Below are 27,185 nucleotides of genomic sequence, written 5' to 3' on the forward strand. Positions count from 1 at the left end.
AAACTGGCAGTAGGTTTGGGAATTGAGTTTCAGTCCATCTTCAACCCGAAAAGGTCCAACTACCTCATCCTCAATGATAGCAGCCGATACCAGTACCCCCCTTCACCTTGCTGGCACCTGACTCAAAGTGGTGCTCTGTGTCCATTACTGATCCAGCCACGGGCCCATCCATTTGGTCCATCAAGAGTCACTTTCATTTCATCTGTCCATAAAACCTTTGAAAAATCTGTCTTCAGGTATTTCTTTGCCCAATCTTGACGCTTCAACTTGTGAATCTTATTCAGTGGTGGTCTTGTTTCAGTCTTCTTGACCCTGGCCATGTCTCTGAGCACTTGACACCTTGTACTTCTGAACACTCCAGGTAGGTTGCAGTTCTGGAATACGGTGGCACTGGAGGATAATGGGTTCCTGGTAGTTTGACGTTTAATTCTTCTCAAGTCTTTTGCAGTTAATTTGCGCCTTTTCTTCCCCATGCGTCTGGTGGTCACACCTCAATAGTTTAGCGATTTAAAGAGTGTCGCATCCGTCTGAAAGGCATTTTACATTTTTTGTTTTTCAGTGTCAGTTAAATAAATTTTTTGGCACATTTTACCTGAGGTAATGAGGCTGCCTAATAATTATGCACACCTTGATATAAGGTGTTATTCACTTTCGCCACACCCTCCCTCTTTACACAAATACATATCACCTGAAAATGATTAAATCCAATAAGCATTCAAGTTTATATGGTTTGGAGTTCGAAAATGTGAATAGAAACAATGATAAGATCAGAATACTCACTTGCCTAATAATTGTGCACGCAGTGAGTGTAGTTTTGCACGAATGCTACCATCTATCCACGGTTTCTGGTTTGGGTAGGTTTTAATAGTCACTGTGGGAACAACATCCCTTATAAACTTCCTGATGAACTCTGTCACCGTGTCCATGTATATGTCAATGTTATTCTCAGAGGCAACCCAGAACATATCCCAGTTCGCGTGATCAAAACAACTTTGAAGCATGGATTCCGATTGGTCAGCTCAGCGTTGAATAGACCTTAGCACGGGTACTTCCTGTTTGAGTTTCGGCCTATAGGAAGGGAGGAGCAGGATGGAGTCATGATCTGATTTGCCGAAGGAAGGGCGGGGGGGGGGGGGGGGGGGGGGGGCCTTGTAGCCATCCCGGAAGTGGGAGTAACAATGGTTGAGAGTTTTTGATGGCGGTTACTACAGGCAATTTGTTGAAAGAACTTTGGTAGCGTTTTCCAAAAATTTGCTTTGTTAAACTCCCCAGCTACAATAAAAGTAAAGTGTCGTTTATTGAAGGCCGTCATGGTATCGGGTTGAGGGGGAATATACACGGCTATATACTGTGACTATAACCGAAGAGAATTCTCTTGGGAGGTAATACAGTCGGCATTTGATTGTGAGGTATTCTAGGTCGGGTGAACAAAAGGACTTGAGTTCCTGTACGTTATAACAATCACACCATGAGCAGTTAATCATGTAACGTACTGTACACCACCACTTTTCTTCTTACCAGAAAGTTCTTTATTCCTGTCTGTAAGATGTACTGAGAACCCAGCTGGCTGTATGGATGGGGACAGTATATCTGGAGAGAGCCATGATTCTGTGAAACAGAGTATGTTACAGTCCCTGAGGTCTCTCTGGAAGGAGATCCTCGCCCCGAGCTTGTCTACTTCATTGTCCAGAGGCTGAATATTAGCGAGTTATATACTCGGAAGCGGTGGATGGTGTGCACGACTCCTGAGTGGGACTAGAAGTCCACTCCGAATACCTCTTCTCCGCCGGTGGCGTCTTGGAGCAGCCTCTGGGATGAGTTAAATTGCCCTGGGGGGTACGAACAAAGGATCCAATTCGGGAAAGTTGCATTTCAAGTCGTAATGCTGGTGAGTTATCGCCACTCTGATATCCAAAAGTTATTTCCAGCTGTATGTAATAACACCCCAAAAAATTATTGGCTAATAATGTAGGAAATAACACACCAAAAACTAAATACTGCAAAGTTGCTTAGGAGCTAGAAGCAGAGCTGCCATGCCTGTCGGCGCCATCTTATATCCCTTTGAGCATGATGAAGTTCTTAATTACACTTCGGATGGTGTATCAATACACCCAGTCACTACAAAGATACACACGTCCTTCCTAACACCGTACCCAAACAGGCTGCACGCGTGCAAAATCGTGCGTAAATTGATTTTGTCCCCCCATACCAAACGCGATCACGACACGCAGGTTGAAATATCAAAACAAAAGCAATAAACATTTAAGGCAATTTAGCAAGCTATCTTGCGGTTGCTAGCTAATTTGTCCTATTTAGTTAGCTTGCTGTTGCTAGCTAATTTGTCCTGGGATAGAAATGTTGAGTTGTTATTTTACCTGAAATGCACAAGGTCCTCTACTCTGACAATTAATCCACACATAAAATGGTCAACCAAATCGTTTACAATAATTTCTCCTCCATCCAGGCTTTTTCTTCTTTGGACTTTATATGGCGATTGGCATCTAAACTTTCATAGTTGACATGACGACCGACCAAACTCAGTTCATCTTTCAATTACCCACGTGGGTATAACCAATGAGGAGATGGCACGTGGGTATCTGCTTCTTTAAACCAAAGAGTATATGGGAGAGGCAGCGTCACAAATAGAACTGACTTCTATTTTAGCGCTAGGCAATGCAGACACTTGTTGGCGCGCGCAAGCACTGTAGGTGCAATAATTGAATAACATGACGTGAGCACATGACGTGAGCACACAACGCAAGCGGTGTGGTCAGCATGTAACTCAGTAGCTGGAGAGAAAGGAAACCGCTCAGGGATTTCACCATGATGCCAATGGTGATTTTAAAACAGTTGAAGAGTTTAATGGCTGTGATAGGAGAACTGAGGATGGATCAACAACATTGTAGTTACTCCACAATACTAACCTAACTGAAAGAGTGAAAAGAAGGAGGATTGTACAGAATATACAAAAAATATTCCAAAACATGCATCCTGTTTGCAACAAGGCACTAAAATAATACTGCAAAAATGTGGCAAAGCAATGTTATGGGTATGCTGGTAATAATTAAAGACTGTGGAGTATTTCAGTATAAAAAAGAAACAGAATAGAGCTAAGCACAGGCAAAATCCTAGAGGGAAACCTGGTTTATTCTTCTTTTCACCAGACACTGGGAGATTAATTCACCTTGCAGCAAAACAATATATATCAAATCAATCAAATCAAATTTTATTGGTCACATACACATGGTTAGCAGATGTTATTGCGAGTGTAGCAAAATATTTATGGTTCTATATCCGACAGTGCAGCAGTATCTAACAGGTAATATCTAACAAATTCCACAACAAAACCTAATACACACAATCTAGTAAAGAATATATATATATATAAGACTATATAAGTATAAAAAATATGGATGAGCAGTGACAGAGCGGCTAAGATGCAATAGATAGTAAAGAATAGATAGGGAAGAATACAGTATACAGTATATACCTATGAGATGAGTAATGCGAGATATGTAAACATTCTTAAAGTGGCATTATTAAAGGGACTAGTGTTTCATTTATCAAAGTTGCCAATGATATCAAGTCCGTAGGTAGGCAGCCGCCTCTCTGTGCTAGTGGTGGCTGTTTAACAATCTGATGGCATTGAGATAGAATATCTCTGTCCCAGCTTTGATGCACCTATACTGACCATGCCTTCTGGATGGAAGCGGGGTGAACAGGTAGTGGCTCAGGTGGTTATTGTCCTTGATTATTTTTTTTCCATCCTGTGACATCGGGTGTTGTAGGTGTCCTGGTGGGCAGGTAGTTTGCCCCCGGTGATGCGTTGTGCAGACCACACCACCCTCTGGAGAGCCCTGCAGTTGTGGGCGGTGCAGTTGCCGTACCAGGCGGCGATACAGCCTGACAGGATGCTCTCAATTGTGCACCTCTAAAAGTTAATGAGGGTTTTCAGTGACAAGAAACATTTTTTCAGCCTCCTGAGGTAGAAGAGGCGCTGTTGCGCCTTCTTCACCACACTGCCTGTGTGAGTGGACCATTTCAGTTTGACGGTGATATGTACACAGAGGAACTTAAAACTTTCCACCTTCTCCACTGCTGTCCCGTCGATGTGGATAGGGGGGTGCTCCCTTTGCTGTTTCCTGAAGTCCACAATCATCTCTTTTGTTTTGCTGACATTGAGTGAGAGGTTATTTTCCTGACACCACACTCCAAGGGCCATCACCACCTCTCTGTAGGCTGTCTCGTCATTGTTGGTAATCAAGCCTACCACTGTAGTGTCGTCTGCAAACTTGATGATGAGTTGGAGGCGTGCATGGTCACGCATTTGTGGGTGAACAGGGAGTACAGGAGAGGGCTGAGAACGCACCCTTGTGGGGCCCCAGTGTTGAGGATCAGCGGAGTGGGGGGTCGGCCCGTCAGGAAGTCCAGGACCCAGTTGCACAGGATGGGGTCGAGACCCAGGTTCTCAAGCTTAATGATGAGTTTGGAGGGTACTATGGTGTTGAATGCTGAGCTATAGTCAATGGACAGCATTCTTACATACTGTAGGTATTCCTCTTGTCCAGATGGGATAGGGCAGTGTGCAGTGCGATGGCGATTGCATCGTCTGAGAACCTATTGGGGCAGGAAGGAAATTGAAGTGGGTCTAGGGTGACAGGTAGGGTGGAAGTGATATGACTACTCTCTCAAAGCACCTCATGATGACAGAAGTGAGTGCTACGGGGCAATATTAATTTAGTTCAGTTACCTTAGCTTTCTTGGGAACAGGAACACTGGTAGCCATCTTGAAGCATTTGGGGACAGCAGACTGAGATAGGGATTGATTGAATATGTCCGTAAACACACCAGCCAGCTGGTCTGCGCTTGCTCTGAGGACGCAGCTAGGGATGCCGTCTGGGCCGGCAGCCCTCCGAGGGTTAACAAGTTTAAATGTTTTACTCAAGTCGGCCACGGAGAAGGAGAGCCCACAGTCTTTGGTAGCAGGCCGTGTTGGGGGCACTGTATTGTCCTCAAAGCGCGCAAAGAAGCTGTTTAATTTGTCTGGGAGCAAGACGTCGATGTCCACGGCGGGGCTGGTTTTCTTTTTGTAATCCGTGATTGTCTGTAGACCCTGCAACATACATCTCGTGTTTGAGCTGTTGAATTGTGACTTCACTTTGTCTCTATACTGACACTTTGCTTGTTTGATTGACATCCTCATCTTCTCCCGTTCCACCCAAGAACATGTGCTCCACATCCGACAGGTTCTCCAATGCCTCCTGGAGAACCAGCTGTTTGTGAAAGCAGAGAAGTGCCAGTTACATCATTTCACCATCCATTTTCTGGGTTTCATCATCGCCGAAGGGAGTGTGCAAATGGATCCCGGGAAGGTGAGCGCGGTGGTGGATTTGCCCCAGCCTACTTCCAGGGTGCAGCTGCAACGCTTCCAACTTCTATCGCCGCTTTATCCAGGGTTACAGCATCCTGGCTTCCCCCTGTCCTCACTCACCTCGCCCAAGGTTCCATTCAAGTGGTCTCCAGCTGCTGACCGGGCGTTCCGGGACCTCAAACGTCACTTCACCACAGCTCACATCTTGGATCATCTGGACCCTTCCTGTCAGTTCGTGGTGGAGGCCGATGCTTCTGATGTCGGAGTGGGGTCGGTTCTGTCCCAGCGTTCTGCCCTGGACCTCAAGCTACATCCCTGCGCCTTCATCTCCCACCGCCTCAACGCCACAGAAAAGAACTACGATGTGGGGAATTGTGAGCTTCTCAAGGTGAAGATGGCGTTGGAGGAATAAAGGCGCTGGCTGGAGGGGGCGGAACACTCATTCATCGTGTGGACCGACCACAAGAACCTGGAGTATCTCCACACCACCAAGCGCCTCAACTCCAGGCAAGCCAGATGGGCCCTGCTGTTCACACGGTTTACCTTCTCCCTCTCGTACCTGCCGGGATCCAAGAACGTCAAGCCGGATGCCCTGTCCTGCCGCTATAGCCCCACGGGTACCAACCCAGATCCCGAGACCATCCTTCCCACCTCGTGACTGGTGACGGCACTCAACTGGGGTATAGGGAAACAGGTCCGGGAGGCACAGCGGTCCCAGCCGAACCCTGTGTGGGGGCTCTGATAATCAGCTGTTTGTGCCTAAAGCTGTCCGCTCTGTGGTCCTTGCCTGCCACCTGTCCTGTCAGACCCTGGCCTTTGTGCGACAATGCATTTTGTGGCCTACGATGAATCCGGATGTCGCCGCGTTTGTCTCCGCCTGCACGGTCTGTGCTCAGAATAAGACTCATCGGCAAGCTCCGGCTGGTCTTCTGCAACCACTGCCTGTCCCTCACCATCCCTGGTCCCACATATCCCTGGATTTCGTCATGGGTCTCCCCCGTCTGAGGGCAACACTGCCATTCTGACGGTGGTTGACCGCTTTTCCAAGGCTGCTCACTTCATTCCTCTCCCCAAACTACCCTCGGCCAAGGAGACGGCCCAGCTCATGGTCCCGGTTCTGGAAGGCGTTCTGCTCCCTCATTGGGTTGTCGGCCAGCCTGTCCTCTGGGTTCCACCCCCAGTCCAATGGCCAGTTGGAGCGAGCCAACCAGGATCTTGAGACTACTCTGTGCTGCCTGGTCTCCGCCAACCCCACCTCCTGGAGCCAGCAGCTGGTGTGGGTCGAGTACACTCGCAACACCCTTCCCTGCTCTGCCACAGCCTATCTTCGTTTGAGTGTTCCCTGGGGTATCAGCCCCTGCTCTTCCCCGAGCAGGAGGAAGAGGTCGGCGTTCCTTCTGCCCAGATGTTTGTCCGCCACTGTCATCGTACCTGGAGGAGAGCCCGGTCGGCCCTCCTCAAGACCACCTCAAAGTATCGACAACAAGCGGATCGCCATCGGACCCCTGCTCCCTGGTATCGTCTCGGGCAGAAGGTATGTGTAACATTCGGCGTCTGGTGACGAGGAAGCGGACCAAAACGCAGCTGGGAGCGAACACATGTTTATTCTTTTACACCGAAATAAACACGTACACAAAAATCAAGAAAATACCGAAACGTTAGCTGCTCAAAATCAAAGAGACAACAACCCACAAACATCGTGGGGGGAAAGGAACTTAAATGTGATTCCCAATCAGACATAACTAGCGACAGCTGTCTGATTGGAAATCACCCCCGAGCCCAACATAGAAATAAACCACAAAGAAAGGCTATAACAAAACATAGAAAATAAACCATAGAAATACCACACCCTGACCAAAATAGCAGAGTTCCCCTGGTCAGGGCGTGACAGTACCCCCCCTCCAACGGTGCGTACTCCCGGCGCACCAACCTAAAGTCTATTAGGGGGGGGACCCGGGTGGGCGCCTCACCCTCGGTGGAGGCTCTGGCCCCGGGCGTGTTTCTCCCCCTGCCTCCACCCTAGCCCTACCCCTCTGGCCCGGACTGGACCACGGTGGAGCGGCATGCTCAGGCTCCGGAGCGGAGCCGCCGACCGGAACAGGACTGGTCACCGGTGGACCGGACACAGGCCGTGCCGGACTGTGGACACGCGCCGTGGGCCTGGTGCGGGGAACAGGGATGGGCCGGACAGGACCGGGGACACGCACCACCAACCTGGTGCGGGGAGCAGGGACGGGCCGGACTGGCCTGGGGACACGCACCACCAACCTGGTGCGGGGAGCAGGGACGGGCCGGACTGGACTGGGGACATGCACCACCGGCTTGGTGCGGGGAGCCGGGATGGGCCGGACAGGACTGTGGACACGCACCACTAACCTGGTGCGGGGAGCAGGAATGGGCCGGACAGGACTGGGGACACGCACCACTAACCTGGTGCGGGGAGCAGGGACGGGCCGGACTGGACTGGGGACACGCACCACTGGCTTGGTGCGGGGAGCAGGGACGGGCCGGACTGGACTGGGGACACGCACCACTGGCTTGGTGCGGGGAGTAGGAATGGGCCGGACAGGACTGGGGACACGCACCACTGGCCTGGTGCGGGGAGCAGGGATGGGCCGGACAGGACTGGGGACACACACCACTGGCTTGGTGCGGGGAGCAGGGATGTGCCGTACAGGACTGTGGACACGCACCACTAACTTGGTGCGGGGAGCAGGGATGGGCCGGACAGGACTGGGGACACGCACCACTAACCTGGTGCGGGGAGCAAGGATGGGCCGGACTGGACTGTGGACACGCACCACATTCGCCCGGCAAGGGCGAGGTGCTGGCACAGGACGTGCTGGACTGTGACCGCACACCGGCGACACAGTGCGCATAAGCGGCGCCGGATATCCTGGACCGAGGAGGCGCACTGGAGGTCTGGAGTGCACAGCTGACATCACCCGTTCTGGCTCAATGCCCACCTTAGCCTGGCAAGTGTGGAGCGCTGGCACAGAACGCACTGGGCTGTGCAGCCGTACCGGAGACACAGTGCGCGTCCTCGGCGCAGGATACATCGGACCGAGAAGGGGCACCGGAGGCCAGGAGCGCTGAGCCGGCACAACACGTCCTCGCTGAACACTCCCCCTAGCCCGGCAAATGTGGGGCGCTGGCACAGAGCGCACTGGGCTGTGCAGGCGCACTGGCGATACCGTGCGCACCTCTGCCACCCAAGGCTCTTCCTCCACGCTGTCCCTACGCAGGTCCTCCAGGACCTGCCACATCTCTGCCTCCTCCTTCGCCGTTATCCCCCACGAGAGCAGTGGTCTGGGCTCTTCCTCTGCCCTTCTGGACCACCCCATTAGCCCCCCCCAAAAAAATTCTTGGGGGTGTCTTCCGGGCCTCCTCGACCGCCGCCTGCGACTCCTTCCACCGGCTGGCATCACCTCCTCGACCTGGGAATCCTTCCGCCAGGGTCCTTTCCCCGACATGATCTCCTCCCAGGTCCAGAACTCCTTCCCCTCGCGAGCCCATCTCTCACGCTCCTTATCCTCCCGCTGTTTGGTCCTGGTTCGGTGGGTTGTTCTGTAACGTTCGGCGTCTGGTGACGAGGAAGCGGACCAAAACGCAGCTGGGAGCGAACACATGTTTATTCTTTTACACCGAAATAAACACGTACACAAAAATCAAGAAAATACCGAAACGTTAGCTGCTCAAAATCAAAGAGACAACAACCCACAAACATCGTGGGGGGAAAGGAACTTAAATGTGATTCCCAATCAGACATAACTAGCGACAGCTGTCTGATTGGAAATCACCCCCGAGCCCAACATAGAAATAAACCACAAAGAAAGGCTATAACAAAACATAGAAAATAAACCATAGAAATACCACACCCTGACCAAAATAGCAGAGTTCCCCTGGTCAGGGCGTGACAGTATGGCTATCCACCCGAGATCTGCCCCTCCGGGTGGAATCCCGCAAACTCTCCCCCTGGTTTATCGGCCCATTTCCTATCTCCAAGATTATTAGCCCCTCTGCTGTTCATCTTCTGTTGCCCCGTACCCTTCGTATACATACCACCTTTCATGTGTCCAGAATCAAACCTATGTCTCACAGCCCTTTGTCTCCTGGTTTGACCCTTGCCTGTCCTGACTCTGAGCCCGCCTGCCTGACCACTCTGCCTGCCCCAGACCCTGAGCCTGCCTGCTGTCCTGTACCGTTGCCCCACCTCTGGATTGTTGACCTCTGCCTACCCTGAACCTGAGCCTGCCTGCCGTCCGGTACCGTTGCCCTACCTCTGGTTTACTGACCCCTGCCTGCCTTGACCTGTCTATTGCCTGTCCCTGTTGGAATATTAAACCATTGTTAATTCGACATGTCTGCATCTGGGCTTTACCTTTATTCCTGATACTGAGAGGTGCAGACAAAGGAACTGCTTTGGGAAAGTCGTATTCCTGGTCGTAGTGCTGGTTGTGCTGGTATAGTTCTTCCCGACTGTATGTAATAACACTTAAGGTTTTCTGGGCTAACAATGTAAGAAATAATACATTAAAAAAACGAAATACTGCACAGTTTCCTAAGGACTTGAAGTTAAGCAGCCATCTCTATCGGCGCCATCTCCAGGGATCCCCTGTCCTCTACCTCAGACGGTCTGTACAGAGTGTGTCTGTGAGCGAACAGCTTCCATCTCCACCTCTATGCCTCTCCACCCACCCCTGCAGTGAGTTGTTTGTTCATCATATCCATCCCTGAGCCTCACCTACTGCACACTAGTCCCACTGGATAGAGGAGGGCGGAGGGAGAGGGGACAGGAGGATGAGGGCTAGGCAGAGGAATTGGGTGGGTACTCATAAAACCTCACATCTTTTTCCCATCAACCTCAAGGGCCCCTGCACAGATTTGTGTGTGGCGTCTATCCCCTCATGGGTAGCAGAGTGAGCCAGAGGAGAGTAGGCTAGGGAGGGGAGGGTGGAGGAAGGAGGGATGGTGGGGTTTGATATTTGCCCTTTTGGCTGGTCCTGCTTTGGGGGAGGCAGGGTGCAAACTGCAGAGAGAGAGAGAGAGAGAGAGAGAGAGAGAGAGAGAGAGAGAGAGAGAGAGAGCGAGAGAGAGAGAGAGAGAGAGAGAGAGCGAGAGAGAGAGAGAGAGAGAGAGAGACAGGGCTATGTTATTGATGGCCTCCTTCATGCTCCAACACCGTTATGTGTTATTGGAACATCTGTCAGGAGCATTTGCCCTGTGGATGGCCGTATCGACGGCCACTGACGCTGTGTTCTGACTGAGGACACTCTACCCCTCTCCCTCTCTTTTTCTCTCCCACCCCTACTCCTTCTCTCTCTCCAGACTGATTGAGCGGATTCTACCTCCATCCTTCCCTCTCTCTCTCTCTCTCTCTCTCTTTCTAATGAATAGGTTGTTTGGAGCATGGCTAGCACGGTGTGGAGCACCATCAGACCGGCGACTCCTGCGGCGCTGTCGGCAGGTTGACCCCTGAATTCCAGCCTTAAAGGAAACCATGGACAAATGAGGAATGGACTTGGAGGAACAGTAAGCTAAGATTGGGCCATTGGACTCTGAGTTCTGTCAGCCAGCGGGACTGTGAAAGCTTCACTGAGAGGAGAGCTAGACTCCAGACTCCTAATGCCTCTACAGGCCACGGGTTAGCAGGCATCATTTAGGCCATTGAGTTGTTCCTGGCCAAACACCCTGACCAGGAAAAACAGGCATTAGTAATACCTCCACAAAGACGAACCAGTTATAAGTAGGACAGATCCCACATTTTGGTATGTTGGTCGGGGTGTCGCTGGTTCAAAATCAAACTGCAGTTAGAGGTAATGTATGGGAGCTCAAACAGTGTGCTGTATTGTTGAGATGTACCATGTATCGCAATGTGTAATGTCTGCTATAAGACAGTCAAATCAGAGGGTTGATAACTCATATCTGTTATGATTATTATGTAATTATTAAGGTCAGGCATCACAGTCTAAAATGTACTTATTAATTCTGAGATTGTTTGGTATTTTGGTCTGTTAATATTATTATTTTCAAAAATGTCAAAAAGTTGATGAAAATGTATATTTTCATTAGTTATTAATCATACTACCGTCATCAAAATGTAATTCATTGTAACCACTTTTAACTGGACATACATCCATAATTTCAAAGCTCACTACATTGAAACACACACAATTTAAAAGCCCATTTCATAGAGCATGTCACAAATGTTGGACTATATGTAGTAACTTACCTGAAGAGATGGTGATTGGGTCAAAATAGATGTTTGGCATTTGGTAGTCTAAATTCAGTGTCCTTGTCTTTAACTGCCATTACCCGAAAGTCAGACTCTTTTCACACGCCAACACAAAATATTCAGAATTTTTTGGGGTGTGTGATATGCAAATATGTGCAAATTTAATGAGAGGTCACCTAATTGTAATACAATATTTCAACAACAAAAAAATATACAAAAAAGTATTACAGTTGAATGCGGAAGTTTACATACACTTAGGTTGGAGTCATTAAAACTCGTTTTTCAACCACTCCACAAATTTCTTGTTAACAAACTATAGTTTTGGCAAGTCGGTTAGGACATCTACTTTGTGCATGACACAAGTCATTTTTCCAACAATTGTTTACAGACAGATTATTTCACGTATAATTCACTGTATCACAATTCCAGTGGGTCAGAAGTTTACATACACTAAGTTGACTGTGTCTTTAAACATCTTGGAATATTCCAGAAAATGATGTCATGGCTTTAGAAGATTCTGATAGGCTAATTCACATAATTTGAGTCAATTGGAGGTGTACCTGTGGATGTATTTCAAGGCCTACCTTCAAACTCAGTACCTCTTTGCTTGACATCATGGGAAAATGTCTGGCCTTAAAATAAATGATTTTGTTGAATTATTTACACATAAGTAAATACATATAGAAAACCAACTGGGCACAGTAAAAGGAGAGCACAAATATAAGTACAACTGGTTACCAATCTGTTTTACACACAGAAATGAACTGGGCAGAGAGATTCTATTTAAAACTATATGATCATATTGTGTAATTGTAGTGCCATTTCCTTTATGTTTATGGTGAAGACGGAGCTGGAGAAATGCAGGGTTCTCCCCAAAGAATGAGAGGCGCTATATGATACACTTTATTTGTTATCATATAAGGCAATGTTTTGCTCTACTGCATGAAATGGCAGTTACAGGTCCCTCCGGGACTCCCCCCCACCCTACACAGAAGCCCCACCTTGTTAAAAAAATCCTGGGGAGAACCCTGACATACATTTTATCAACTGAGCCTAACTTGATCACCTAGGTACAATGTTTACTTCATTACCAGACAATAAATGGGGCACTTGCCTGAACTTAATGATCCTGTGTTTATGTGTGAATCCTGCAAGTAGCGTCAGTCAAGATTCAAGGGGTAATATATGTCCTTTTTATCTACCAATTCAAAGTAATGTGAATACTTCCACGATAAAGGCTAGGGTCTCTGCCATCTCGCTAGCTATCTAGCTACCAGCTACCATGCCAGATACCCGGCACAACGTTTGTGCAGAAATAGGAAGAGCGTGATGAATGTAGCCTAGGGGGAGGGATTTTCATTTTTTATTTGTGCCAACAAAGAAAAAGGGAAATAATATTGTAATACTTATTTGAAAATGTAAATAAGTAACTGATTACTTAAATTGAAAAACTAGCGTGTTAGGTTACTCTGAGTATTTAATCTGAGTATTCTTAACGCGTTACTATGTGATAGAAACAGAAAGTAGATCCCTCTAGCACTGAGAGAAACAGACAAGTTCACTTAGAAAGGCCCCCTCTTTCTCAATTTTAAAACGTGATATGCAGTACTGTGCTAATAGTTCCGAACAATTATAGCTAGCAAAATAGAGAAAGAGTGGGAGCCAAAAGACAGTACGTGTGATTGACAGACACCTCACTCACCCCCTCAGGTATGAGCTGGCTGGATCTCTTGGCTACTTCTGACTTTATTAGTCCACATAAGCCTTCTGCTCTTAGCCAACTCACCACCTGGCTACAGGGCCAGGAACATCTGATTCAGAAGCATCATTTCACACAGGTCACTTATCTAGCGAGCACTTTCCTCCCAATGCTGATGATGTCACTGGCCTTGGCGCTAGTCTCATTATCTCCCATAGAGATTTATAGAAGCTCAACGCTCATATTTCACACCAGCAGAGAGAGCCCCTACCCATAAATCACCTGGCCTGACTATGCACTTTTAAAAGAAAACACCTCTGGCAATCAGCACACTCACAGGAGTGTGTGTGTGTGAGAGTTTGTGTGTGGGCGGGAGTGTGTGTGTGTCTGCACGCGTGTGTGGGCAGGAGTGTGTGAGTGTGTGTGTGTGTAACTGCGTGTGTGTGTGTGACTGTGCGTGCGTGCCATTTTGTGTGTGTGTACAATCTGTGGCCGTCTACCAACCTCTCATCTCCACACATTCTGTTATTATGCACAGACACACAGTTCATTAGCAAAAATAGCTGCTGAGAATATTCATCATTCGCACTGACATTTACGCCATACGCTATTGCAGTCTCACTAAAATTGGTGCTAAACCAAAATCACACACACACAATCCACCAACGCCCACAGACAACGTGCTGCTCCAACCTCAACAAAAGTCATCTGATCAAACAAGTGAAAAGCATGCTTCAGCAGCACAGTATTAACACTGTGGGTGAGCTAACACATTTTGGCGTGGATAACCCAATCTTCCTCCCCGTTGGCATTTAGCTTAGCATTGTTTCATGTGATCAGTCATGTCTGAAGAATAATTGGCGGTGGCTATCCCACAGTCACACCTGCTGCTTTTGGCTGAGGAAAGGACCGTGGGGAGAGGAGGCAGCAGATGTAGCAGTGTCAGTGCTGCCCAACGATATTGCGCTATTTCATATCAACACAATTTCCTAGAAAATGGTTAATGTTCCATAATGGCCCGACCGACAAGCGGTGTGGAGGAGAGATGTACACCCCCATCTAACACGGGCTCACCTTCCCTTGGCGTCCATTTTGAATTGGGCAGCTTGTTTGCTTGCTCGTTGCTCTGCTCTAATCGGGGAGGCCAATGTTCCTACATTGCTATAGTTTTGTTTGTGGATTTGATTTTGTTATTATCCATACAAAAGCAAAATTGTTGTGTGATTGTAACAGAAGAGACATACTGCTGATAACTGTTGTGTTTCTGTTATGGAAGCCAACTCCATGTCATGCAGTGCATTAGCTGATAATAAAACCTCACTACTGGTCTTCATAGACTCTCTGCATGAGACGCAGGGTTAGAAACAGTTCTCATAATGTGCTGACCAGGCAGGAGCCATACTTGGAGAAAGCTGACAGGGTTTTACTAGATTTTCTCTAAAAGCACTGCTTCTACAGTGAACAAGGCTATCTCAATATTAGCATACGTCAACTGCAACTTAATGCCCGTTTCCCAGTTGGCTAAGTGGGAAAAAGTCCTTGTTTATAGTTCTATTAGCGGTGTTGTGACAGAAAAGCATTCTGCGGTAGATTGACAGTTCATAACAGACTACGTTAAGCACAGACCAGGGGAATCTTTAGAGACACTGTCTCTGTACTCTGGTAGCATAGCAACCATCAGCTCATATAGAGCTCATTCTACGCTGCTGGGCGCAGATTACGGGAGCACTTTGTGAGCACAAGTTGTGATGTGAAGAGAAAAAAGCTTCACTAACGGAGAGAGAGAGAGAGAGAGAGAGAAAGAGAGAGAGAGATGAGGGACATGGCTGATAAAAACAGCCGACATGCCCAAAACTCATCACTCATGTACAGCGAGATGGGCACAAACAGAATCTGCACATTCACACATTACCCACACACAGCTCATCTTCGTTTGAAGATACGCCGTTGCCATGACGACGCGTGGGACCAGAGAGTCTTCCTGAGCAGTAGCCTGGTTTCAGTTCAGCACGGTGCTCTGCTACCTATGCGAGTGCTGTATGCATATGCATAATGGTAATCCACTAATACAAGTCGAGTTTCCTCCAGACTTGATTTAATGTGGCCCAGTTCCATTCTAGATTGGCTCATCATAACGGAGGGAAGATGATAGACCTCTCCCCTCCCTCATACCCCTGAGGTGTTGTCTAGGCTCTGTTGCTCATGCCTAGGATCTGCTGCCTAAGCCAAGGTTTAGGCTAGCGTATGGGGACGGACCTATGAAAAAGCCAAAGACAAAGGCTCCAATATGGAAGTATCTTCTGACACACAAAATATCACAACAGAACCAGTCATGCAATATGGTATAGAATGCTATAGTGGTGGTGTGGTTCAATCACAGCATGATTTCATGGCACTGAGAGCAACATTTACACAGGAAGGCAACATTTTCAAATGCTGGATAAGTGTTGCACCATCATGTTGTTCCCAAGCCCATGTAGTCTGAAGTCCCACTGCTTGTATAGATGTTCTACAGGCTCAGATCAGTAGGCCCCGTGGACAGAGAGCTAGTCATGTGCAATGAGCCATGGATTCCCCAGATGACCCCTACATACCCACCCACACATACAACACCATGCACAGACAAAAGCTCTCTCTCACACACACAATCTGTAATATCTGTCACATTGAGCATGTCGCCTTTCTCTTCTAACCAAGACTATTTAGTATGGTTATGTTACTGAGTGTTCTACACATAATATCTTTCTAAACCACTCCATGACACACAGAAATCCCCCACGGATTATGGCTAAAGACTGTTCTGAAGAGCTGACCTTGATTTTAACATGCTTTTATTAACAGTGAGACTCAATCAAACCTGTCTTGAATAGCCGTGGCTGAGTGGTAGCACTCCATGGCAAGATTAATGAATACAAGTTTCTCTACTGAGCCTTTGTTATAACCTACACCTAGCAACCCTTACAAAGGCAGTCACATGGTAAGCAGTTGAATATGGCGAACAAGTGGTAATGTCAGATTTAATCAAAAATGTGCTATGATGAACATACAGTCATGGCCAAAAGTTTTGAGAATGACACAAATATAAATTTTCACAAAGTCTGCTGCCTTAGTTTGTATGATGGCAATTTGCATATACTCCAGAATGTTATGAAGAGTGATCAGATGAATTGCAATTAGTTGCAAAGTCCCTCTTTGCCATGCAAATGAACTGAATCCCCCAAAAACATTTCCACTGCATTTCAGCCCTGCCACAAAAGGACCAGCTGACATCATGTCAGTGATTCTCTCGTTAACACAGGTGTGAGTGTTGACGAGGACAAGGCGGGAGATCACTCTGTCATGCTGATTGAGTTCGAATAACAGACTGGAAGCTTCAAAAGGAGGGTGGTGCTTTGAATCATTGTTCTTCCTCTGTCAATTATGGTTACCTGCAAGGAAACATGTGCCGTCATCATTGCTTTGCACAGAAAGGGCTTCACAGGCAAGGATATTGCTGCCAGTAAGATTGCAACTAAATAAACCATTTATCGGATCATCAAGAACTTCAAGGAGAGTGGTTCAATTGTTGTGAAGAAGGCTTCAGGGTGCCCAAGAAAGTCCAGCAAGCGCCAGGACCGTCTCCTAAAGTTGATTCAGCTGCAGGATCGGGTCACCACCAGTACAGAGCTTGCTCAGGAATGGCAGCAGGCAGGTGAGAGTGCATCTGCACACACAGTGAGGCGAATACTTTTGGAGGACGGCCTGGTGTCAAGAAGGGCGGCAAAGAAGCCACTTCTCTCCAGGAAAAACATCAGGGACAGACTGATATTCTGCAAAAGGTACAGGGATTGACTGCTGAGGACTGGGGTAAAGTAATTTTCTCCGATGAATCCCCTTTCTGATTGTTTGGGGCATCCGGAAAAAAGCTTGTCCGGAGAAGACAAGGTGAGCGCTACCATCAGTCCTGTCTCATGCCAACAGTAAAGCATCCTGAGACCATTCATGTGTGGGGTTGCTTCTCAGCCAAGGGAGTGGGCTCACTCACAATTTTGCCTAAGAACACAGCCATGAATAAAGAATGGTACCAAAACATCCTCCGAGAGAAACTTCTCCCAACCATCCAGGAACAGTTTGGTGACGAACAATGCCTTTTCCAGCATGATGGAGCACCTTGCCATAAGGCAAAAGTGATAACTAAATGGCTCGGGGAACAAAACATCGATATTTTGGGTCCATGGCCAGGAAACTCCCCAGGCCTTAATCCCATTGAGAACTTGTGGTCAATCCTCAAGAGGCGGGTGGACAAACTCCAAGCATTGATTATGCAAGAATGGGCTGTCAATGGGCTGCCATCAGTCAGGATATGGCCCAGAAGTTAATTGACAGCATGCCAGGGCAGATTGCAGAGGTCTTGAAAAAGAAGGGTCAACACTGCAAATATTGACTCTTTGCATCAACTTCATGTAATTGTCAATAAAAGCCCTTGACACTTATGAAATGCTTGTAATTATACTTCAGTATTCCATACTAACATTTGCCAAAAATATCTAAAGACACTGAAGCAGCAAACTTTGTGGAAATTAATATTTGTGTCATTCTCAAAACTTTTGGCCATGACTGTCACGACTTCTGCTGAAGTCGGTTCCTCTCCTTGTTCTGGCGGTGTTCGGCGGTCGACGTCACCAGTCTTCTAGCCATCGCCGATCCATTTTTCATTTTCCATTTGTTTTGTCTTGTTTTCCCACACACCTGGTTTTCATTTCCTCATTACGTGTTGTGTATTTAACCCTCTGTTCCCCCCATGTCTTTGTGTGGTATTGTTTATTGTAAGTGCTTGTGCACATTGTTGACTGGTGCGTGACGGGTTTTGTACCCATGTCTTGTTACTCTTTATGCCGTTGGTTTTGCTATTAAACTGCTTCGGCTATTACCTAGTTCTGCTCTCCTGCGTCTGACTTCCCTGCCCCCGGTTACGCACCCCTTACAACGACTGTACAGTGCCTTCAGAAAGTATTCAGACCCCTTTACTTTTTCCACATTTTGTTGTGTTACAGCCTGAAATGAAAATGTATAAAATTCCGATGTTTTGGTCACTGGCCTACACACAATACCCAATAATGTCAAAGTGGAATTATATTTTTTGAAATATTAAAATGTATAAAAAATGAAAAGCTGAAGTGTCTTGAGTCAATAAGTATTCAACCTTTGTTATGTCGAGCCTAAATCATTTTAGGAGTAAATATTTGCTTAACAAGTCACATAATAAGTTGCATGGACTCACTCTGTGTGCAATAATAGTGTTTAATATGATTTTTGAATGACTACCTCATCTCTGTACCCCACAAATACAATTATCTGTAAATTCCCTCAGTCAAGCAGTGTATTTGAAGTACAGATTATACCACAAAGAGAAGGAATGCCTTGCAAAGAAGGGCTCCTAATGGTAGATGGGTAAAAATAAAATATATCCCTTTTAGCATGGTGAAGTTATTAATTACACTTTTGGATGGTGTATCAATACACCCAGTCACTACAAAAATACAGGCGTCCTTCCTAACTCAGTTGCTGGTGAGGAAGGGAACCGCTCAGGGATTTCAGCATGAGGCCAATGGTGACTTTTAAAGCAGTTACAGAGTTTAATGGCTGTGATAGGAGAAAACTGAGGATGGATCAACAACATTATAGTTACTCCACAATACTAACCTAATTGACTGAGAGTGAAAAGAAGGAAGGCTGTACAGAATAAAAATATTCCAAAACATGCATCCTGTTTTCAACAAGGCACTTAAGTAATAATGCAAAAAGATTGGCAAAGCAATTCACTTTTTGGCCTGAATACAGTGCTATGTTTGTGGCAAATCCAATACATTACTGAGTCTCCTCTCCATATTTTCAAGCATATTGGGGGCTGCATCATGTTATGGGTATGCTTGTAATCATTAAGGACTGGGGAGTTTTTAGGATAAAAAATAAATAGAATGGAGCTAAGCACAGGCAACATGCTAGAGGAAACCCTGGTTCAATCTGCTTTCCACCAGACACTGGGAGATTAATTCACCTTTCAGCAGGACAATAACCTAAAACACAAGGCCAAATCTACACTGGAGTTGATCACCAAGACAGTACATTTTCCTGAGTTACAGTTTTGACTTAAATCTACTTGAAAATCTATGGCAAGACCTGAAAATGGTTGTCTAGCAATGATCAACAACCAACTTGACAGAGCCTGAAGAATTTTGAAAAGAATAATGGGCAAATATTGCACAATCCAGGTGTGGAAAGCTCTTACAGACTTACCCAGAAAGACTCACAGCTGTAACCCTCTGCCATTTTTTTTTTTTAAATGTAGAAGCCAAAGGTGCTTCTACAAAGTATTGACTCAGGGGTGTGAATACTTATGTAAATTATATATTTCAGTATTTCATTTTCACTAAATTTGCAAAAATTGTGTGTAGATGGGTGAAGAAGAATTCACGCTGTAACACAACAAAATGTGGAATAAGTCAACGAGTATGATTTTTTTCTGAAGGCACTGTAACTACTGTAAATACTTTCTAAACTGTAGCCTACGAGAGGCCATAATAATAATGATACTGTAATAATAAGAACTTTATTTATGCTGTAAAGCACTTTTCAGACTTTACAGTCAAAGTGCTAATACCTCCACAGAACACCCATACCAGGACAAGTCTCCTACTGCCAACACTTGCATCAGCACCTGAATTCCTCTAGGATTCTTCTGAACTTCTCCTCAGAATTCTCCTCAGAGTTGCCCTCCACATTAGCCTCGTCTGATTGTTAGTAATAATGACTGGAGGGGCCAGCAGCTGTTCCTGCCTCACCCCGCCACAACCCCTCTGGAGAGATCCACTAGTGCAGTCTCTGATGATTAAAGTTAACCAAAGCCATGTGCCAGATAAGAGGGCTGAGGCATCTGTGCAGTGTGCAGTACACACGGCTGCAACTGCAGCTGGAGGTTGGGGTGTGTGTTCCAGTGAAGAAGGAAAGAGTGCTGCAGAGATTAAAGCAAGGAGCAAAAGAGTAAGAAGGGAGTGGAAGAGACTGGTATACAAGGACCTCTTCGAACCATTATTTGGTAAGCTGGATACAGACCAGAGTCAGCCATTTGTGTCTTGTGTGTACTTAGACTCTTGGAGCTTCATGATAAGTTGATTTAGGAGCTCTTAAGAGGAGAGTGAATGGAGTAAGAAATGGCTTGGCGACAGCGTCTCACAGATGGTTTGGTGTGGTTCAGGTTAAGTAGCTCTGACATTCATTCCTCAGTGAAAAGATAGAAATCGGAACAGCGCATCCATTCGTTGTGAGGAGACAGAGGAGAGATGGTGGAGAGCTGTAGGGTGAGACTGATGGGCTGGCTGGGATAAACAGCTGGAACTCATGGGAGCCATCTGTCTGTGTCAACCATACCTTGATAAGTGGTTAGCTCAAAAAGGTACAATGAATCCCAAGCGTTTTCTTTTGGGACAAAGATAAGTCACTACACTACTGTAGCCAGTGAGGGAGATGTTGGTGTCTGATGCCTAAAGCCTAGACCTAGGGTCCAGAGCTTCTCTGTGACCAGGCGAGCGTGAGTAATCTCTTGAAAGAATAGGCTGACTTTACATAATGACCGAAGAGCTAAGATACTCAAGTCACTAAGTCTAAAAAGAGGAGGTGCAGTATTACTCTACCGCAGTACACACATGTATCAAAATCAACCAGCAGTCAAAAGAGCCGCACAGCAGCCCAGCTTCTCTCTCTATAAGTCATCTGCATTTCCCCACACAGCCTGATTTACATTCCCCAAATAAAAGGTCTCACCCTCTGGCTCTGTGGTATGGTGTGATTTCATAAAAACAAAACACATCAAGTCCCATAAATAGTTTGTATTTGTATATATTAAGGATTTGTATATATTAAGGATCCCCATTAGCTGTTGCCAAGGCAGCAGCTACACTTCCTGGGGTCCAGCAACATTAAGGCAGTTCTATACAATTTTAAATATTACATTTCAGAACACTTTTCACAACACATTAAGTGTGTTCCCTCAGGCCACTAGTCTACTATCACATACTATCACTCCACTTCGATATGTGGAACATATCGCCCTGCTACTTAATATCATTCCAATCAATGATTTAATGGATTGAAGGCACTAAACCCATTCTGTTTGGCACAGAGAAGGGGAAGCTGCGTGATTGATGAAGGTGTGTGTGTGTGTGTGTGTGTGTGTGTGGGGTAAGGAGAATAATCTGTATATGTCTAGTCAGACCCATCCAATATGTGTCCATTAGCTTAACATAGTCATTACATTTTATACAGGCTCATCCAGTTAAATACTCACATAATGAAATGTATTATTTGGCAGCGCTTTCATTTCTTATACCTTTCTGATTATTAGGAATGCAGAACTTGATTGCACCAAATTTGTACAGGACCATGTGTTATGTAATCAACAACACAAGGTAGAAAAACATTGAAGACAAGAAAGGCGTCCATTAGTGAGCCACAGGTACCAGTTAGTGTATAAAATACCATTCATCAGCTGAATCCTACCAGCTGCTTGAGTGCTCCACAATTAGAGCACTAAGAACAGCTTGTTCCAACAAACACTTAGTACTACATTAGGGACTGGGAACCAATCACCGTGCACAGGACTGACACAACACCCTGATGATAAAGTGATATCCCCACAGACAGACCAGACAGACAGACAGACAGACCAATAGACTGCACAGAGAGGAATCCATCCAACAGGTGGACCACAATGAAATGGACAGGTGGACCACAAAGGACCTTTCCCTGCGCAACTTACAATAAAAAGCAGGCACCTTCGTAAGGTACTTCTTCTGTAAAGTACTGTACATGTAGCCTACTGCCTGTATAGGGCCTGTAGTGTCCATGTTAGCTGACGGCATGTTGTCGAGCCTCTCGGGTACAGTACCTGTCTATCTGAACTGTGGCACATCTGTTTCCGTGTGTCCTAAGAGGCTATTTTAAACTAGTTCAAAAGCCCTACTAGACACCCTGGATGCATACCCAGACTTGAGTCCAAAAATCTGTCCAACGAAAACAAAGACCTTGATGGGAATGGAAACAGGCACCACGGCCGTCACATTACCTCAGTGTCCAGTCCTATCATTGACAGCCAGTGTTGCTTTACCAGCTACAGCCACAGCAGCTCTCTGGAGAGACCTCACCCACACTGCAGCCAGCTGGTGTCATACTGCAGCCTAACTTACTCTTATGAATAGGAGGCCCAGAAGTCCAGGGAGATCTCTTTACAAGGTCTTTAATGTTTATGAGTATGCTAAATACGCTGCCGTTATAATAATGATGCGTGAGCGCCACATGTGCCTGCATGTTTTTGTTTGATCGGTATCAGCATGTATCAACCTGTATATCCGCAATGTACTACCTGTAGGTAGTAATGCAGACATATGCTACACAGTGTGCTCCTGCTGCTCCACACAGCCTTAATGATTCTGCCTCTTATTTCCCAGCATGCCTTTGGCACGGCCGTCACAGATGAGCTCTGAGAGGAGGGACCGTGGAGAGGCTGAGGAGACCTGGGCCTGGAGGTGTTAGTCTGCTGTTAAAACCAAAAGTTTGGTGCTGTAGGACACATGACTAATGGAAGAGTGAAATAGTATGGTCTCTGTTAATCAATCCACACGGTGAGTCCAGATGAACGTTTCGAATTCTTTGGTTTAATTCCACCCATTCACATGAAGTGTATCAGTCTCTTCTATTCTTCCTTTAGAATTATAGAATGTTTCACATAAACTATGTTCATCCACTAGGAGCAGTGGTATGGAGTCGAGTCTTGATAGTCAACACACTGAAACAAAAGCAACAGTATGGTGGCTCAATAGTCAATGTACCCAATATATCACTGTGATATAGCTTCAGACTGATAACAGTTTCTCAATACCACATACAGTATTTAACAAGGCTTAACAAAGTATTTGTCACACTCAGTAACACTCAATAACCAATACCAAAATAGTTTGACACTAGTTGGTGAAATGTCCAAACTTCTATAGTCAGAGCTAGCGATATGCTCCAGCTCATGAGTTTCCAGAATAGCTGTATTTGTGTAAACTGCACTGTCTGCTACTGTGGCTAATTGTTATTGCTGCCACACCATCACTGTCCGGTCACACTGCTACTATCCCATTCTATGAATGACGTTAAGTCTAAGTCCAATAGTGACCGTTTTTGCTTCCCTTTGCTGTAGTTCAAATCAAATCAAATCAAATTTATTTATATAGCCCTTCGTATATCAGCTGAAATCTCAAAGTGCTGTACAGAAACCCAGCCTAAAACCCCAAACAGCAAGCAATGCATGTGAAAGAGGCACGGTGGCTAGGAAAAACTCCCTAGGAAAAACTCCCTAGAGTCAATGTCCGCTTTCTTCGAGCTGCAACTTCCCACGCTATTCAGTGTCCCGATCCTCGACTTCGCTGGTCCCGACCCCGTGCTGCTGCTAAGTCGCCTCTGTAGCTGAAGTAGACTCTCCCGTCCCAGAGCCATTAGACTCCGCTGATTTCAGGTAAGTCACATTATTTCTAACTGTTTTTTTTAAAGTTAGTTTTGCTGTATCTTTGTTCTGTAGGCTTTTTATCATGTTACTCTATTCAGCATCAATTTACATCAATTCAATTCAATTAAATGTAAGGGTTTTATTGGCATGAGAAACATATGTTAACATTGCTGAAGCAAGTGAAGTAGATAATAAACAAAGTGAAATGAACAACAAGGATAAACAGTAAACATTACACTTAAAAAAAGTTCCAAAAGAATAAAGACATTTCAAATGTCATATTATGTACAAATAGTTAAAGTACAAAAGGGAAAATAAATAAACATAAATATGGGTTGTATTTACAATGGTGTTTGTTCTTCACTGGTTGCCCTTGTCTTGTGGCAACAGGTCACAAATCTTGCTGCTATGATGTCACACTGTGGTATTTCATCCAGTAGATATGGGAGTTTATCAACATTTTGAATTCTTTGTGGATCTGTGTAATCTGAGGGAAATATGTGTCTCTAATATGGTCATACATTGTGGGCAGTGTGCACATAGCCTGTCTTCTCTTGAGAGCCAGGTCTGCCTACGGCAGCCTTTCTCAATAGCAAGGCTATGAGTCTGTACATAGTCAAAGGTTTCCTTAAGTTTGGGTCAGTCACAGTGGTCAGGTATTTTACGTTGTACATAGAATATATTTTGGCAGAATTCTGCATGCAGTCTCTCAATTTGGTGTTTGTCCCATTTTGAGAATTCTTGGGTGGTGAGCGGACCCCAGACCTCACAACCATAAAGGGCAATGGGTTCTATAACTGATTCAAGTATGTTTTGCCAGATCCTAATTGATATGTCAAATGTATGTTCCTTTTGATGGCATAAAAGGCCTTTCTAGCCTTGTCTCTCAGATCATTCACAGCTTTGTGGAAGTTACCTGTGGTGCTGATGTTTAGGCAGAGGTATGTATAGTTTTTTATGTGCTCTAGGGCAACGGTGTCTAGATGGAATTTGTTATTGCATTATTCGAGGTCTGACAACACTGCATCTTTTTCGTTATTTTGACCAGTTGTCATTTTCTGCAAATAAATGCTCTAAATGACAATATTTTGGGGGGAAATTTGGGAGAAATGTTGGCAGTAGTTTATAGAATAAAACACAAAAATGTTCATTTTACACAAACACATACCTATAAACAGTAAAACCAGATAAACTGATAATTTTGCAGTGGTCTCTCAATTTTTTCCAGAGCTATATATGTTTTTGCTGTTTGTTCTTTGTTACAGGGCCAAAAAGATTGGAGAAGTGGTTTACCCATTGACTATGTACATACCCAGCGTGCGACAGAGCTGCAGGAGTTGTGACCCGTTTTTGTTGGTTATGTTATCGTAGTTGTGCCTAGGGGGGCATATGGGGGAGGGAATGCTATCACTTCCAGGTAGGTATTTGTCCCGCTGTGTGCTGAGGGTGTCAGGTTTATGTCCAGTTCTGGCATTTAGCTTGCCACAGACTAGTACATGAAATTATTGATTCCCCCCTCCAGGATGGAGAAGCTGTCTTCATTAAGGTACGGGGATTCTAGTGGGGGATATAGGTAGCACACAGGAGGACATTTGTCTCTTGTCGATATAATTTCCTTTTGAATTTCTAGCCAAATGTAAAATGCTCCTGTTTTGATTAATTTAATAGAGTGAGTTAGGTCTGTTCTATACCAAATTAGCATACCCCCTGAGTCCCTTCCCTGTTTCACACCTGGTAGTTTGGTGGACGGGACTACCAGCTCTTTGTAACCTAGAGGGCAACCAGTGGGTCCATCTCCTCTATACCATGTTTCTTGTAAGATGACAATGTCTGTTTTTCTGATGTCTTTACTGTAGTCCAGGTTCCTGCTCTTTAGGCCAAAGGCAAATGACCTCAGGCCTCGGATATTCAAGGATGAAATAGTGAAAGCTTTGTGTTCCATAAAATGTCCAATGTTGTTAGTCGTGTGGTTTGCCATCAGACCAGTAAGTGTGAGCAGAGCCTGCTGAGCATCTGGTACATGTCATTGGCTTGGGCCAGTGTAAGAGAGGGGGTTGGGCCTCTTTGTTTGCCCCCAGCCCAGGGCGTATGCGTGACTTTCATGTTGAGGCCCTCTTTGCAGGATTGGGGGGCATGGGGTGGGCAGAAGGGGCATAAGTCTGATCTGAGGGGGCCTAAATGGGGTGTGGGCATGGTTGACTTGGGGGAGTGTTGATTGGTTGGGGTGGGGGTGTGGATGTGGCTGGTGGTGCTGTTGTCTGGATGTAGGTCCTCTCAGCGTGGGTCCTCTATCTGTAGGTCAGGGGGGGGGGAATCCCACATGTCTGGGAGAGTGTCTTGCTGGTCTGGGCGGGGTGTCTGTTGATCTGATGCACCTGTGTAAAGTTTTGGGACCTTGGTTGAGGGTGATGTCCTTTAGGGTTCGGGCGAAGGTGTGCAATGATAACTTGTATAGGTGGACCTGGTCGTAAAGGCTGTTCAAGTCCAGGGTGGAGTGGTGGGCCAGGTAGACATTTGGTTTTGAGACACAGTCACAGGAAATACTTGCGTTTACCCCGCTGTATGGTAGCAGGGTGGAAGCTTGTGCGTTTGGGAAAGTAGAATAAGCTTTTTCAATCACTCCCTTAAGTGCTGTGGCCACCCTTTCCTGCTGTGTTCTCAGGTCATTTGTGCCTGTGTGTATTATTATGTGGCTGGGTGACACTAGGTGGTCCTGGAGCGCTGGGTGTTTGGAAACCAGAGTTTAGACACTGTGTGTTTGGGGAAAAGTTTATTTTCTTGAATATATTTCCCATTTGAGTCCATAAGGAGTACAATCTGTGGCTTGTGTATGTTTTCAGTGGGTGTGGGGGGGTTGTCAGGAGGGCTATCAGGAGGGCTATCAGGGTGGCTAACATGGGGGGTGCTCAGATGGGGTGGGATCCCCTTGACTTGGGGTTCTTCATTTGTCTGTCCTGCTGTGATGTCGAGGCTATGGTCAGGGTCTGGGGTGGACTGTTCTGCTGTGGTGTCGAGACTTTGGTCAGGGTCTGAGGTGGGCTGTTCTGCTGGCTTCTCTGTGGGGGTTGCCAGCTCTCTAATGGGTTGTTCTCTGTCACACGTCATCGTTCTCACTTTCTCCTCAAGCACTTTCACCTTCTCCTCTAGTGCTCTGTTCTTCTCCTGCTCCTGCTCTTTCTTCTGTTGATGTTGTCTCACCACAGTCCTGAGTTCAGATGTGTCTCTCTCCACCTCCAACTCTCTGGGTCTGGATGAGGGGGTGTTGTTGAGCTGGACAATTTTCTGTGCTGATTGGAGTGTGTTCACCTACTGTTCCAGCTCCACCTGCCTTACCTCCAGCTGGGTGAATTTAACC

At 46.1% G+C, this 27,185-nt stretch overlaps 1 protein-coding gene across 1 annotated transcript in view; it reads right to left on the reverse strand.

The window, feature by feature from the left end:
* Positions 1–27,185, reverse strand: part of LOC115162474 (disks large-associated protein 2) — a 179,990-nt gene that overhangs the window by 126,334 nt on the left and 26,471 nt on the right. The gene's annotated exons all lie outside the window — the stretch shown is intronic.

This window comes from Salmo trutta, chromosome 25, assembly GCF_901001165.1.
Source record: "Salmo trutta chromosome 25, fSalTru1.1, whole genome shotgun sequence".
Classification (NCBI taxonomy): Eukaryota; Metazoa; Chordata; class Actinopteri; order Salmoniformes; family Salmonidae; genus Salmo; species Salmo trutta.